Here is a 13,153-nt window from a genome sequence, read left to right as displayed (position 1 = left end):
TGGATTTAAATGCTCCTATCAGTGTTGCCTATGAGGGATTTGAGGACATCCTGGAGGAGGAAGAGACTAACAGGAGAATCTGACGAATGTCATGCTAGCAAGAGTTGAAGCGGCTCATGAGTGTGTGTGAATATGACATGCATTCATGGTGGACCTGGGCAAAAGGAGACATGCAGATAAATGCCATTCCACGAACGGTCCCCGGTATGGCCCTCCAAGGAATCTCATGAAATAATTTTCTAGTTTATGTTTTAAGTGTTTTGTTTACAAGCACTGTTTTATATTGTCACGTACTAGCCATTACAACGACCCTATGAACACTATCCCCTCTTTCCATAAAAGGAAACCAAGTTTTGGGCAGCCATTTGCTCCACACTACCTAGCCTTTCAGTGTACAGGCAGAAGTGGAAAGAAAGTCTCTGGGAATCCACAGTCCACATTGTATACTTCTATGCTAAGACACTCTGCACACAGAAAAACATAAAACACAGAGGAAAGACCTTAAGCTGTCAGAGTGGGTTGTGTTTGCCACTCTCCTTCTGCTTGAAATGCAGTTGGCCAGTCGAGGTTCATATCTGACTGCTAGAAGGGGAGAAAATAAAGGCTCTGTGAAATACTTGGTTCACTGATTCCTCCAGAAATGGTGCCTTTGCTTGGCAGGGGCAAGGGACTTTCTACACTGGAGCTTCTCTCAGAATGAGCTGGTCACTGTGTCCCCTGAAGGGATGCCCTCCTTCCTCAGCCGGTCTGCTGGACCAGACAGAGAGCAGTAGCCAAGAGTCCTGTCATCAGGCCTTCTTCCTGATAAGTCTGGCGAGTGGTTCTCCTGGAGGTGGTTTTGTTCGAGCTCACTTTATTAGTTACCACCAAGAGCTAATAAAACATGTCAGGAAGTCTCTGTGAGCTGTAAAAACATTTCCAAAGGTCACTGCCAACACTCTGGACTTCAATGACTTTTTAAAGGGAAAGAAAACAAAAGCAGAGAGCTAGGATTTCAAAACACAGAGTAGGGACCACAAATGGGCTATAGGGGCCGACAGATCCACTCCACAGCAGCCCTCGAATGAGTCAAATCCAGGAGTCATGAAGAAAAGATCCAAAAATCTCAGCGTGCCAGCAAGGACAGTGGGAAGGGAAAGCAAGACCATCCCAGTTTGATCACAAATAAAGATACAGTCTAGTCTCATCTCTTAGTATCCCTAGCGGGCTGTCTTCCAGACCTCTGCAGATCCCAAAGGCTGATGCTGTTCAAGTGGCTTATGAAACAGCATCGCATCTGCACACATCCCATGAACATCCTCCTGCGTACTTCAAGTCACTCATACGTTATATATAATGCAAAAGTTATGTAAATAGCTGTATTGTTTAAGGGGATGTTTGTGTTCAAACAAGAGTACTTATTATTGATCTGACCACATTCTCCTCCATGACTGGATGGATCTACTGATGCAGAAAGCTAATGTGTTTGTCTTGCTTACTTATATTTGGTTGGAAGGCATCTAATCAGTACCAGTTACATCTCCTTACACTTCCATTGCCTACAATAGACTCTTTTATGAGCAATAGAGTATGGGACACATAAGTGATTAATCTCAGATTCACCACAGTGTATCAGGCATTCTTCTTAATGTATGCTCTTTTATATTATAAAGGTAAATAAAGTTTAAAGCTTTTCATTTTATTTATGCATGTGGATGTTTTATCTGTGTCCATGCATGTGTACCATGTGAGCACACTGCCCAAGGACACCAGAAGAGGAGGTTATATCCAAGGGGGCAGTGGAAACCCACCCTGTTTGTGTTGGGAATTGAAGTTGGGTCCTCTGGAACAGGAGCCAGTGCTCTTCTCTGCTGATTACTGCAGCCCCACAATTTAATTTTTAAAAGTAGAAAAGCATAGAATGGAGAAAAAAATCTTCCTATAGTGCCCAGGATGTAGCATGTCATTTTAAAGATGGTGCCCATCTTTATGGTTCGATGCCCATTGTTTATTTCTTGTGTCAGAAGCCATACAGGTGGCTTCCACTGGGTGGGAGATACTGATAATCATTGAGCTTTCCATTGACTGTTGTCCAGAGAGCCCACAATAGAGGGCACAATATCATTTTTTTATTCTGTATTAGGATAAAATTTCATGCTTTGTTTTGAGGGGGATGGGAGGTCACCTGAGGATCCCAAAGTCTTACAGAAGCATCAGGACTTCTGAATCGGGAGGCGATGGCCAAGGGATGCAAAGCTTCAGTTAGATAGGAGAACTCAGTTCCACAGGTCTGCTGCACCGCATGATGGTCAGTAGTAATGGAGAACACACCTGAAATTCCTAACAGTTTCAGTAGTTTTCTCGCTACGAAAATGGTGATCATGAGGGTGACAGATAATGATAATTAGCTAAATGTAAGCATTTCACATATATGATGGTATATAATCAAATATATATAATTTTACTTGTTGATCAAATAATTAATTTAAAAAAGAGGTCCTGGTACTCGCTCCAGCAGCAATATACTAAAATTGGAATGATACAGAGAAGAATAGCATGGCCCCTTTGCAAGGATGACATGCAAATTTGTGAAGTGTTCCATATTTTTAAAGATGAACATGGTATGTACTCACTCATACGTGGATACTAGCTGTAAAGCAAAGGATAAGGAGCCTATAGTCCCTGACCCTAGAAAAGCTAAATAGCAAGGTAAACCCTAAGAAAAACATATACAGCTCCACCTAGAGAGGGGAAATACAAAAGATCTGACAAAACTGGGAGCATGGCGGTAGGGTAGAAGAGAGGGCAGAAGGGGAGGAGAAGGGGAGAAGGGGAGGGTTGAGGAGAACTTGAGGGAACAGGAAAGTTGAGTTGGAGGAAGGGCAGAGATGAGAGTAAGGAAAGAGATACCTTGATTGAGGGAGCCATTACAGGGTTACCTGGCACTAGAGAAATTCCCAGAATTCCACAAGGATGACCCCAGCTAAGACCCTAAGGAACAGAGAACAGGGTGTCCAAACAGGCCTTGCCCTGTAGTCAGATTGATGAATATTATAAAGGTCACTATAGAACCCTCATCCAGCAATTGATGAAAACAGATAGAGACCTGCAGTGGAGCACTGGACTGAGCTCCCAAAGTCCAGTTGAAGAGTGGGAGGAGTGAGAATATGAGCAAAGAGGTCAAGACAATGATGGGTTCACCCACTGAAACAGTTTACCTGAGCTAATGGCAGCCCACCAACTCCAGCCGGACAGGGAAGGAACCAGCATAGGGCCAAACCAGACTCTCTGAATGTGGATGACAGTTGTATGGCTGGGGCAGACTGTGGGGCCACTGGCAGTGGCACCAGGATTTATCCCTGCTGCTTATACTGGCTTTTTTGAAACCCACTCTCTTTGGAAGGATACCTTGCTCAGCCTAGATATAGTAGGGAGGGTCTTGGACCTTCCCTGAAGCAATGTGCCTTACCCTCTCTGGGGAGTGGACGGGGCATGAGGGGAAGGAAGGGGAGAGAGTGGGGACTGGGATTGGTGTGTAAAATGAAAAAAGATTTTTTTAAAAAAAGGAAAGAAAAGAAAAGAAAAGAGATCACTGTCCCAGACAGAGAGAGGCAGGTTCTATGGGTCCTGAGGCACACTGCACGTGGCCATCTTCTGAAATTTATTTCAGACCTCAGCAGGGAATGAAAGTGACTCAGCAAATGCTGGGATTCAGTCAATGACTGGAGATGCCACGGGGCAGAGCTGCTCCTTCCATTCTGCACTGCTCTCTTCTCTTCCTCCTCCCTGTCTGTGATTAAGATAATAGAGGAATCAGAGAGCCCAGGCTGAAGCTGGGGTGGGCTCGGTGGTGGAGCCTGCGCTCAGCAAGCTGCCCATGGTCCAGCCCTGGGTTTGATCCCCAGTAACAAAATCCGCTAGTCAGCTCCACCAGCTTCCTCCCTCTAGGTCCCCTCTGGCTGCATCTTGACATTGAGGATAGCACAGGGCCTGTCAGGGTCACTTGGAGGACGAAATGAGTGGGCACATGGAGAAGGCAGGTGTTTGCTGTATACTCTCAACATACTAGAGACCTTATCAACTCAGCTTGCTTTTCAGGCTCAATGAATGGTTTGCAAGGGCCCTTTAGGTGATCTTTTTCATCACTGATTGTCTCCATGTGGGGCTGGTGTGAGAGGCTGTCCCGCGTTGCGGGGTGTTTTATCATCTCTGTCTGGGCACGCTCCCAAAGGTGACAGGAAAAGTGTCCTTAGACAAGCTGCTCATTGCCAAGCCACTCTTGACTGGGACTCTGGCTTTAGACCACTCTCTGATTGCTCATTAACGGCTCCACTTTCTCCAACAGGTCGCTCAGAGATAAATGTTATGGTGCACTGCAGCCTGTGTGCTAGCTGAGTGGAAATTACACAGCCCCCCCCCCCCCCCCCCCCCGAGGTGCCCTGCTGCCGTCCTTGCTTCCTTGCTGAGAAACAGAAGCCAGTGTCACCTGGTGAGGCAGAGATAGATGTGTCTCAAATGTCCCCCCATCTACCACCTGGGCAGTAGCACACCCCCTCATCTGCGCCTTCTTCCTCGGCAGATAGATGATTTGACTCAGAGGGTTTCCCTGCCCAGAAAAGAGAAGCCACCGGGAGCATGGTTCTGAGCCTCAGACATCCTCATAAAACAAGACAGTAATTCTGACCTTATGGTTATTGTTCATAACTGGAGGATATGGCGAACATAAATATTCAGCGCAGTCTGGTATAGTACAGGTGTGCACAGTCAGTGTGTGGTCCTTCATCCTCCAGTCATAAGGAATCTCAGGGGGAGGGGCGTGACCTAATTAGAAAGTAAGGATGAGGATGAAAAGAGCTGAGGGCGAGCCTGGCAGTGCATAGAGAAGAAGGTAGATCGCCACTGAGTTTGAGGCTAGCCTGCCCTATCTATCAAGTTCCAGGCTAGCCATGGCTACAAAGTGAGGATCCTGTCTTTAAAAACAGAACAAAACAAACAAAAAACTGAGGGGAGGCTGCTTATACACTCCTCACCCCCCACTCTCCATCCCCCTACTCCCCCACCCCTGCCACAATTGAAGAATGGCTGGTCGGAGGAAGACGAGAGCATCTTGGAGGATCTTGATACTGACTGTGTAACATCCCAAATAAAGAACAAACAACCATCAATCACTGCGGTGTGTTTTTGAGGTGGTGTGTGGGTGATCTGAACTAAGATATTTGAGAGATCACTGGCGAGCTATTCAAAGCGTGCCTAAAATGTCTTCCACTTTCACCCCCAGGGCCTCTATCCTTAGCTCTTGGCAAATGGAACGGTATGATGCTGCGGAGAGTCAGCTGGTTTGCTTTTGCAAAATGGCAATCTCCTAGAGTTCCATCTAAATTTAGGGGAGGAAATGGACTCTTTAAAATATTTAAAATTCCTCAGTCGAGGTCAAATGATTTAGCCTTAACTGTGGGAGAAAAACTGTAAGGCAAGCTGCGCCTGAAAGCCCACAGGAGATGGGTTATTATAATCGGGGAGAATTCCATTCTCCCTCGTCTTTCCTTCATACACCCGAGATGCAAATTTATAGAGCTCCCAAAAGACCCCACAGTCAAAGAGGCAGGTGCTTTATCTCGATTCCCAGCAGGACTCTGAATTAATCATGGGAGGAAGGTACACCTCATGGGCTAATGAGCTATTGAATGAGACAGCATGGATATGCCACACTGAGCAAGACAAGGGGGCGGGCTGTGCAGCACTAAGTGGCAAGTGGAAATGCAGGCCAGGTCATTAGGATTGGGTGCCAGTGGGTACCCCCAGTTCATCCCTACCTGGCTTTCATGTTAGGGAAAAGAAAGAACTGGGGAGACTAGTTAGCTTCCCAGGAACTCAGCTGGGAGGCTAGTCACTGAAGGACTGATCTAGAGTATTTTATTTGACAACTGTCTCTTCACTGATGGGCCCTGGAGAACCTTCTGGGAATCCAAAGCCTGGAAACTATCTTGTATTTTTTTTTAAAACCCATCCATCAGTCAGAAGGACAGGACAAACACTCCCAAATTTGTAGATTCAATCTTATCTCTTCCCCAAGTCTCAAGCTTCCCTTATTGACTGCCAACAGATCTTTCTCCAAAGCATAAGCATATCCAGTTTATCATGTCCCCAAATGAAATCACATCTCTTGACTTAGTCACTCCCAGGTGTCAGGGTGACTCGTGCGTGGACAGGTGTGAGACTGCTCGTGTCGTGTCTTCAGGCGGTTTGCAGCATGAGCCTAACCTGAAGACGATTGTTACTGTGGACCGGAGGCATGGCCAGAGTCTGCGTGCAGGGACAGTTCTTCTAATGCTACAGGAGGCGTGTCACTGTTCTACACAGGCACTTACTTCTCTCATCCGCTTTCTTTTGCTTAAGGTTGCAATTTTGCCTTACCTGCTTAGGAACTTGTGTTTTAACTTATATGTGACAAGCAACTAATCTACTCACGCTGGATCAGTCCTGTGGCCTACTGTGAACAAGGCATGATGCCTTAGGACAATGGTTCAAAATGCATGAGTCACAACTCCTTGGGGGTCACATATCAGATATCCTGAATATCAGATATTTACATTACAATTCATAACAGTAGCAAAATTACAGATATGAAGTTGTGATGCAATAATTTTACACCTGGGGGTCACCACAGCATGAGGAACAGTATTAAAGGGTTGTAGCTTTGGGAAGGTTGATCACTGCCAATGATGAGACAGTGGTGGAGCTGGGGCCAAGCAGCTGAAGGGTGGGGACTGAATGCTCTTTTCTTCCCAAGGGCCATGTGACCTCACTTCTGAGCCCTATCCCAGTCCCTGGAGGTCCGTTTTCCTCTTTCTCATTCCTTGAGACTAATCCCTTCCCATAGGACTTGAAGCTAATCTAAGCCTGGACTTAAATCACTTCCTAGGCCTAAGAGAGGACTCCACTCTTCTTCTGGGTGGCACATAAGCCACATGGCACAAGCCAACCTACTGGTTGACCTGCCTCAAGCCAGGTTGGGTGGGCTCTTAGGGACACATGCCCTATCACCTGGGACTCTGAATAGACAAGCAGGTGATCTGGGAAGGATCACTGTCTGCAAACAGTCTAAATATCTTTAGAAGCGTATGTCCCCTTCACCCTACTGGGGAAACCTGCCATATACACTTTTTCCTCACCCCTCACCCCTGGCAGTTCTCCCAGCCTTCTACTCTACTAGCATCCAAGAATCACGCATAGCATACCCGGATGCCAATTAAATCCTCTTTATACAGTAATGAGAAATTAAAACCATTAGAAGGACTTCAAAGCAAGGGACGCAAGGGCAAACATATGGGTAGACCACATGGTGAACACAGAGCTCTGTCTATCTGATACCAGACTCTGAAATACGAGCAACACAATACTTCTGGGAGGCAGGCTTCATTTCAACAATGACATCCCAGCACAGGTGGGAAGTGTGCTCTTCCAGCTTCCTCTGCTCCCTTCCAACAGCCTGGTCCCTAATGTGCAGGCACTGCTCTGGCTTCTGCCACCTTGTTCTCATGGCCTGAGAAAGGGCATCCAAATTCTGTGCCCATTTTCTCATCTATAGAATGGAAATGATAAAACCCTGCAGGATTCTTGGGGATATTATCAGTGAATTTATAAAGCATATATCCCTAGGTCTAGCATGTGTGTTGTCAGTAAACATGAACTACTAGATTGATTCATGTGAGATTGATATTTTGGTAGATCAAACTAATATTATATATCTTTTTCCTAGCAGAGGAATTAACATTTTTATTACTGCTATATATTTATGTATTTCCCCCACTAAAGAGTGAGCTCTTTGACAGCAGGGATTCTGCTTGTCTTACTTCCCACACAGCATCTGGCACAGATGTGGCAGATAGTAGATATTGCATTATATTTATTGAATGAATATTATGCTAACAAGCTGATGATGATAACAGAGGTTGTCTTAGGTAGGTTTCTATTGCTATGAAGAGGCACAATGACCACAGCTACTCTTATAAACAAAAAAACATTTAATTGGGTGGCTTACAGTTCAGAGGTTCAGTCCATTATCATCGTGGTGGGACATGGCAGCAATGCAGGTAGACATGGTGCTGGAGAAGGAACTGGGAGTTCTACATCTTTGATGCGCAGGCAACAGGAAGTGAACTGGGTGTCACACTGAGCAAAGCTTGAGCAAAAGAGACCTCAAAGCCCGCCCCACAGTGACACACTTCCTCCAACAAGGCCACGCCTCCTGCAACAAACTCATACCTTTATAATAGTGCTACTCCCTTTTAGGGACATTTTCTTTTAAACCACCATAGAGGTATGTCTGGGGATAACTGCTGAAAATATTGTCCTTTATCTCATTGCCTGGTACACATTATCAAATAATTAACATATTAAGGGAACAGATAAGCAATTGACTGAATACATTTTCAAGCAATATAGGAAGTCCAAAGAAACCATGAAGTCAATGAAAATCGCTCTGGCCCTGGTTTTGGGTTATTGTCATCAGCTTCATTTTCACCATCCTAGAAGGCTGTTGGGTGTTAGAGCTCCTTTAGTCCCACGGGTCTTCCAGGTAAACCAAAGACATGGTGACAAGCCAGAACCAGAAAGGGCTGTGGTGTGGAGATTCAAGCACCTGTTCACTACGGTCTACCCAGGAACAGCTGACAGCTGGCAACCGTGCAAGAGCCTTTGCGGGGGAAGACTCTTCTAAGCTACCGTGTGTGGTTCATGACACTCACCATGCTTTGTCCTATGGACCTGTGAGGCTGACTCCCTGAGTCTCTCACCAGGCATTCAAGAAGGGAGAATGGTCCTAAGAATAAAAGTAAATAAAAGATCCTGTCTATTGCTACCAGGGAACTAAGAGAGGCTTGTGAGCAAGGATTAAATAAGAAGACAGAAACGTAAAGACAGAATTAAGGTGAAAAGGGAAGAATTAGTCCTTCTATAGGAAACATTGACATTTCAACTCAGATTCAAGGACAGGGGTGTCTAGTTTTGACAACACATGAGGAAGAGAACACCATGGAAAGGTAAAACAATCATTTAAAAGAGAAGCATTTACTTTAAGCTACTTAGACTTGAGGGATGATAAATTTATACACACAAGGATAAGGGGGAAAGGAAAGAATTACTGAGGCCCACAAACGCCCACTGAAGTTACCTCCACCGCTGCTCAATGTGTGCCAGCCCCTACAGTATCGGACAGGTCAGGGAAAGACACGGTTAACCTGTACTCTGTCATCTGAGGTTAGACTTCAAAACAGAAGGTAGGATAACCAGACAGACGGAGGTTTTTGTGATTTCTCCTAGCACTGGAGCGGGTCTTTTCAACTCAAGCCACTATTTACAGAAGCCTTCCCGCAGGACTGTAATTAAGGGGTTTGCTCAGCTACAAAGGCTCCGAGCAAACCATCAAAGGAAGAGGAAACAGGTTACTCAAGTGTGCCCTTTCACACTTGCTGGTCAGTGGAAGTCTAGTGGCCTGCAGCAGCTTGAACGGCCAAAGCAAAACCCCCTAGGCACACAGAGCCTGACACTGAAGTTCCCATCTTCCTAGTTCACTTGGAGAAGTGAGGGTCTGGAGAGGTAACATGTCTTGAGCTCCCACTGTGTCAGTTCACCCACCCACACAGACTTCCACATGCTCCAGGGAACGCGGTAGGTCTCAACTCTCTTTAGAGCAAGAACCAGGAGTCCATAGGACCTCAAAAAAGACACCATCTTGGCACTGGGAAGTTGGCAGAGGCTTCAGGGAGCAACTCTGGCAAGACAATGGGATCCTTAGGATGTTTTTCTTAATGGGGGGGCTGAAGAGATGGCTCGGTCAGTGGTTAAGAGCACTGACTGCTCTTTCAGAGGTCCTGAGTTCAATTCCCAGCAACCACATGGTGGCTCGCAATCACCTGTAATGAGATCTGGTGCCTTCTTCTGGGCTGCAGGGACACGTGTAGGCAGAACACTGTATACATATTAAATGAATAAATTTTTAATAATGTCTGTTTATGACCAATATTGCTTCCTTGCAACTTTCATCCCTTCCCTCTCCCTTCCCACCTGGGGTATATCTGTGAAACTCACACCCTACATTCTCTGATAATCTATTTCATCTCTGGGACTTAGGATCTGGGACCTGGAACCCAGCCGGATCCTGACTTCCCTCTTTGCTACCCTTACTGAGTACTCACAGACATTTTCATCTCTAGCAGTTACTGTTGGACACTGATCCGGGTACACAGTATGACGCCAACCGCTCACAGTGACCATGGCGCTTCTGAAAGAATACAGTGAGCAGAGAGGAGACCCTGATGGACTTTTATCTATCCCATGAAACCTTCGCAGAGAAATACAACACAGGTGACCGAGCCTCTGGAATCATAGATGACTCAGCAGGTTCTTCCAAGTTGACGAGACACAGAAACTGGGGATAAAAGCATTATCTTCCTCCTCAAAGAATCCGTTGCAGACCATCCAACATCCATTCACTGGATACATAGTGGATTAAATTAGGCCTTAGTCTTGGTTGGTACTGAGTACCCCATAATCTACATTTCTGCACCTGGATAGACGCATTTTACATAACTCTCTGAGCAGAGTGGAAAACAGAGCCTTGCCTTCTTGATGTTATCTTTATTTTATCCCTGAAACATTAGCATTGCACTAACATTTAGGGTTAGATGAAGCTAATTTTCCCAGTAATAAAGTGGTAGCTATACCCATGGGCCCACCATCGTCACTAGTCACTCATTAATCTTGACTTAGCGTCCTTCATTCAGCAACCTCACTGTGCCTACTCTAGTTAAGGGCCTGCTGGCCGGGCAACTGAGAAGTTGAGACCAGTTTCCTGAATCCCTTCACTCAGCACTTCCTCCAGTACTGATGCCAAGGAGAGCACTGGCTCCAGGATGCACTTGGCTTAATGGATTTTTGTAGTATTTCCCCTTCCTTCCTGCGACAAAGCCCGAGCTTAGCATGAAAGCCGCCCAGTTTCCTGAACTAGTACGCTGACTGTCTTTCGGAACTGCACCATGCTGAAGACCCTTGCTCACCGTGGACTTGCTTAGCCCCAAGTAACTCTGGCTGCTTTTGCATATGTAATCCTCATATGGCTTTGGAAGACAGCACTATTTTGAAGACAACTGAGGTTATTAACTTAAGTCAGCTTACATAGACAGGGAGTGGTGGGCTGGAGTTCATGCATTCAACAGATTTTAACTTCTTACTAAGGTCAGTCACTGTTCCAGGGATCAGAAAACATTTGTGAACAACATACCTAAAACATATCCCCACAGGGAGGTGACTCTCAACCGGGGCTTGATCCCAAAGCTGATTGTTAGATCTCAGCTCTTGAATCTCAGAGCTGCTGTTCCAACTGCGCGGTAGTGTTTGAATATCTGGGGGCTGGGAAGATTATAGCGGTATATTATTTGTGTTTTAATAAATAAAGCTTGCCTGAAGATCAGAGAGCAAAGCAGCCATACTAGTAGGTGATACAGGCCAGGGAGTGGTGGCACACACCTTTAATCCCAAAACTCAGGAGACAGAGACAGATGAACCTCTGTGAGTTCAAAGCCACCCTGAATCTGTCTGAAAGAGAAACAAGAGCTCACACAAAGGTGATCCCAGCACTTGGGATCTCAGGCCTTTAAACCCAGCATATGAGAGGTGGAGAGAGAAGAGACATGGCTGGGCGGAGAGAGGAATATAAAGGGGAAGAGACAGGGACTCAGTGGAGTGTGGAGTCTGAGGTTGGTGGAGAGCATCGCAGAATCACCCCTTTGTCTGAGTCTTGGTAGAGGGAAGATTTTTCTAGTGGCTTGGCTGCTTTGCTTTTCTAATCTTCAGCTTGAAACCCAATACCATTCTCTGAGTTTTTATTATTCGTGTTACAGAAGATGGCTCAGTGGGTAAAGTACACAAATTATGCCAGTGTGAAGCCCCACACTTTAAGTGTCTCGAGCCCACAGAGAGCCAGATGCAGTAGCCTATGCCTGTAATCCCAGTGCTCCTGTGGCCAGAGGGGAAGTGCAGACAGGAGGCTCCCTGTTTACAGGCCAGCTTGCCCAGGCTGCAAGGGCAACAGCAAAACTCTTCCTCCAAGGTGGAAGGTAAAGTCCTATACTTGAGGTTTCCTCCAGCCTCCATATATACACTGTGGCGCATGCATGCCCCTCCCTCCCTCCCTCCCTCCCTTCCTCCCTCCCTCTCTCTCCCTCCCTCTCACTTTCATACACACACACACACACACACACAAATATAAAGAGAAAAGAACTTAAAGTAACTGCACTGAGATATCAGTTCACATTTAGAAGGATAGCTGCAATTAAAAAAAGGATAATAAATATTGGCAAAAGTACGGAAATTGGAAACCTACGCATGGTATGTATAGTGATGTGACATGAAAAATGGCTTGGCGGTTCTTCAAAAATCAAATACAGAGGAACTGTAAGCTCTAATAATTCCACCTTTAGATATAAAGCCAAAAGAACTGCAAGTGGGGGCATGAACACATATTAGCATACCAAATATTCAACACAGATTTATCCCCAATTGCCTACAGGTGGAAATACTCGTGTCCATCAACAGATGAGTAGACAAACAAAAGTCTGGTGTAGGTACACTGTAAAATGTCACTCAGTCATTAAAAGGAAGGAAACGCCGATACCTGCTAGAACTTGGATGAACTTTGAAGTAATTACAGTTGGTAAAGTAAGCCAGACCCGAAGGGGACAGACACCGCCTGAGTCCTTTATGTGCAGTGTGCAGAACATGTGCATTTTCTGCAGACAGAGCATAGAACAGAGCCAGGCATGGAGGGGACAGGACTAAGGCGTGATCATTTAGTGGATATTGGCTTCTGGTGAGGCAGTGATGAAAACACTCCAGGACTGGTGGAGACAGCTGAACCATGCTGCATTTCACTCCTAAAATACACTCCTAAAATAGTAAAAACAATACACCTCACGTAAAATGTATTTTGCAATGAAATAAATGAAAAATTTAATCACAGATGAAATCATCCCGAGAACAAGCAATCAGCACACCGTCACAACTCTATAATGTCATTTAATTTAATAAAAATGAAATAAACATTTCTTCCCAAGACGGAAGACAAGTCTTCTGTATTCTTAACCCATCCCTTAACAAGCAGGCCGGTCTTTCACTT

General features: G+C 45.6%; 1 protein-coding gene and 1 non-coding gene across 3 annotated transcripts in view; one reads left to right on the top strand and one right to left on the bottom strand.

The window, feature by feature from the left end:
- The window catches only part of Mob3b (MOB kinase activator 3B), a 168,960-nt gene that overhangs the window by 49,311 nt on the left and 106,496 nt on the right, over window positions 1–13,153 (bottom strand). The window lies entirely within an intron of this gene.
- On the top strand, window positions 2,483–2,587 carry LOC121458575. The gene has a single exon (XR_005975857.1). It is a non-coding gene; the product is annotated as a U6 spliceosomal RNA (small nuclear RNA).

The sequence above is a fragment of the Microtus oregoni genome, unplaced genomic scaffold (assembly GCF_018167655.1).
Source record: "Microtus oregoni isolate MIOR12 unplaced genomic scaffold, Mior012 000017F_ref0000208, whole genome shotgun sequence".
NCBI lineage: Eukaryota > Metazoa > Chordata > Mammalia > Rodentia > Cricetidae > Microtus > Microtus oregoni.
This window is presented reverse-complemented; position numbering and strand designations above follow the sequence as displayed.